This window comes from Triticum dicoccoides, chromosome 6B (assembly GCF_002162155.2).
Source record: "Triticum dicoccoides isolate Atlit2015 ecotype Zavitan chromosome 6B, WEW_v2.0, whole genome shotgun sequence".
NCBI classification, from domain to species: domain Eukaryota; kingdom Viridiplantae; phylum Streptophyta; class Magnoliopsida; order Poales; family Poaceae; genus Triticum; species Triticum dicoccoides.
The window spans coordinates 8,906,819-8,910,830 of NC_041391.1; positions in this window are offsets into that span (position 1 = coordinate 8,906,819).

Sequence of the window (4,012 nt, forward strand, 5' to 3'; positions counted from 1 at the left end):
ACCCACACCCCACTTCTCCTCAATCTTACTTCAGTCCGAGGAATCAAGGATGGAATGGACGCACGAGCAATGTAGGATTCAGATCAAATGGTTGGTACTGCATGCTGCTTTGGCTAGTTAAGGAGGGTCGCGGGCTACAGGCCAAATAGGCTGCATGGTCTGTTATATGACCGAAGGTGGTTTGAGCAAGGCTGGCAGCGATTTTAGTTACTTTTCTTTATTTCTTTTATACAAGAAAATGAATGTAGCATATATAATTGCTACTCACTCCGTTCCTTTATATAAGGTGTATTTGTTTTTTCAGAAGTCAAACGAGTGCATGTTTGACCAAGTTTTTAGAAAAATATATCAGTATCCACAATACAAAATATATATCATTTGATCCATCATGAAAAGTAGTTTCATATTTTATCTATTATATATTGCAGTTATTGTTATTTTATTCTATAGAGTCTTGGTCAAACATTCAAATGTTGACTTGCATGGAAATCAATACACCTCATATTCTGGAACGAAGTGAGTAATTCCATTCAAAAAAACTTCTTGTAAAATCAAGTAATATAATAGAGCGTATGAGAATAATTTCCATCCTAACTGCATGTTTTTAAACTTTATTTTATTTTAATAAAGCTATTATGGCTTCAATATTAATTACCAGAAATATCTCTAGGATTTTAATTATTCCCATTTAAAGACCCAAATATGTATATGATACATATCCAAAATGGTCAAAATGGTTGTACATATGAGATGATTCTATTGACATCCAAAATGAAAATTTGGGATGTTACATGTGTGTTGTCAAACATTAGGCCATCGACTATGTATATGGCCAAAATGCCATTAATGGTCAATAGCTAGCACATTGACTCTGTGAATTGCTTTTAATTTCTGCAATAATGTAGTGTGCCTTTTGTACTTTTTAAGTTCTAAAGCATTGTGGAGCATAAGTGTATAACTTCACACGAACAGAAAGTACATTGTGATATTATGTTTTCACACGATGTGATCCACCCTTATAGCAAATTTGTCATGTATCAATTTAGGTACATACACCTGGATGGTGCCGATCCCATCAATTACATGTTTATTAAGAAAGATCCCATATCTACGGATGCAGGACCAAATTTTGGGCACCTTTGCTACATACATTTTTGCTACGAGCTTTTTGGCTTCATGGGAGTGCCTTTAGTGGAACTTTGAGCTCTAATGGTGTACAGACTAGTATTAAGAAGAGCAACAGACAAGAACCTGAGTAGGAGATACACCCATGTGAACTTTCTTGGAAGATGCATGGATTGTGTTGACATTAAAAAACTCTAGGCGAGATCGTGATCAGAACTTTAATGTTCTTTTTCGGTAGAGAGGTACAGAGTTAATTGTCTGACTCATCCACTATGCAGCAGATGTACCTTTTCTGTAAGCTTTTGAGATTAGAATCTTTGAACAGGGAACTCAATGGACACCTGGTGCGTCTTAACTGTAAGATGGTAGGATGGAATTGAGATTTACGCACCCTACCACATAAATTCCTTAAAAAAACAGAATGGATAACAGATGCTTCGCTTAGGTATAACAAGCACTGCACACTATGCCCTTACTTAATTGGGTACCCTCGTTAAATTGTTTCAAACTTTCCCCCTTTACTAGTAAAGAGCTGTTGGGTCACAACTCACCTTGGTGCTTACCTTTTGGATAATAAACTTGAAAAAGGGTTCGGAAAAACAAAGATGTACATGACTCAGATTAACTTACCTCGAGCTCATATGAGCTCGGTTGAACAGTAAAATCTAAAAAACTGGAAAAGTAAAATGAAAAAAATTGACACATTTTTGTGGAAAAATTTGACAAAGGTTTTAAATTCTTCCAAATTTTCATCATAGAATGACATTCATGGAAGTCATGCGAAAAAATCGGCACTCCAAAAATATCTTTTCTGGTGCATGATTTTTTTTGCCACGACTTCCATGAATGTCATTTCATGATGAAACTTTGAAATCATTGAAAAATGTCAAAGTTTGTTACCACAAAATTCAGATTTTTTTTTTGAAGAGTTCAAATGTTTCAGATTTTACCGTTCGCTCGAGCACATATGAGCTCGAGTTAAGAAGGACGATTTCTTAGATGTAGGATCAAAAATGGATTGTACTACTTGGGCTGGGGAGAGAAATTTACCATATCTTAATCTTGATATAGTTCTTAGTTAGCGTCAACAATACAACCCATACTTTTTATCTCATCAAACACATTAAATGGGAGCTATTTTAGATACGACGGAAAATATTCTAAAAGATCCAGAGATATTTCTTGCACTTTGTTGCCGAGCTATCCAGTAACCCCGTCGTTTCACACCCCCCCCCCCTCGAGGGCGATCAGGGGCTAAACCCTAGCCCCTCGGCCGCTGCCCCCTCCTACCTTCTCTCCCCTGGTCGTCCCTAGAAACGGTTGCCAGGTAAGCCTGTGTACCTCTGGTGATGAGGACATCGGGGATCTGGTCGTAGCGTACATGCCTAGAGGGGCAAGCGACACGAGATCCTCCTTTTGCGGCCATTCATCCCGGCGGTATGGTGCAGCTTCGATGGCAACACGAGGATGTTAGATCAATAGGGGGTTTGGCCCGTTGGTGGCGCATACTCCCTGGAATAGTGGGCATGGTCCCCGGAGCAGCGGCTTCGGTCATGCCGACTCATGCGTCCCCTCCGCCAGGGATGACGGGCTAGATGGCGGCTTCTTATGGTGGTGTTGGTGGCAGCGGGTCTCATGATCTCGCACCTAGGGATGTCACAGGAGGTGCGTGGCGCCCAGAGCTTTCTCCGATGATATCCTTGGAAGCATTCCTGAAGCATGCTGGAACCGGCATGGGTGGCTCGACTGATGCAAGCACAGCTGCAGGCTCCTCCTCCATGAGCCCATCCTCTCCTACCTCATCCTCCATGGGCCCAGAATTATACTCCATCTCCTCCACGGGACCGGCCTTCTCCCGCCAACCTCAAAGATCAAGTTGAACAAGCAAAAAACATCGCCTACTGCAATGGGAAAAGGCCCTCTGAAGTCAGACCTGAAGCGAAGCGAGACGGTGGCAAGTGTGTGTCAGGTCCGAATCGCGTGTAAAGTAACAAACTTATAGGAAAATGTAACTGCATCAAGCAATAGACCTAAACACCCCAAACACAAGAAGGCCATGGAGAAGGCAAACCGACATAAAGACTCCAGGTGAATAGTAGGGTAGCTAAGAAGCCTGGGCAAACGTCTCCCTAAGGCAGTCCAGCCGGCTGAGCAGCACCCCCCCCCCTAGGTAGCACATTTGGCTGAAAAACCCTCCGCCCAATCGGCTGGCCGCACTGTGCAAGCGCGCATGGCCAGACGGCACAATGCACGGTGCCCGACTCGTCGGGCAAAGTACCCCGTTTGGGACAGAAAGACACCACATGACCAGGCTGTTGGGGAACGCAGTAATTTCAAAAAAATTCCATCGATCATGCAAGATCTATCTAGGTGATGCATAGCAACGGGGGTAGAGTGTGTCCACGTACCCTCGTAGACCGAAAGCAGAAGCGTTATGTAACGCGGTTGATGTAGTCGAATGTCTTCGTGATCCAACTAATCAAGTACTGAACGCACGGCACCTCCGCGATCTGCACACGTTCAGCTCGGTGACGTCCCTCGAACTCTAGATCCAGCTGAGGCTGAGGGAGAATTCCGTCAGCACGACGGTGTGGTGACGGTGATGATGAAGTTACCGGCGCAGGGCTTCGCCTAAGCACTACGACGATATGACCGAGGTGGAAAACTGTGGAAGCGGGCACCGCACACAGCTAAAAGATCAACTTGACCAACTTGTGTGTCTATAGGGTGCCCCCCTCCCCCATATATAAAGAACCAGAGGGGAGGCCGGCCGGCCCTCCTTGGCGCGCCTCCAAGAGGGGAATCCCACTAGGACTCCAAGTCCTAGTAGGTTTCCACCAAAAGGGAGAGAGGGGGAAGGAAGGAGAGGGAGAGGGAGAAGGAAAGG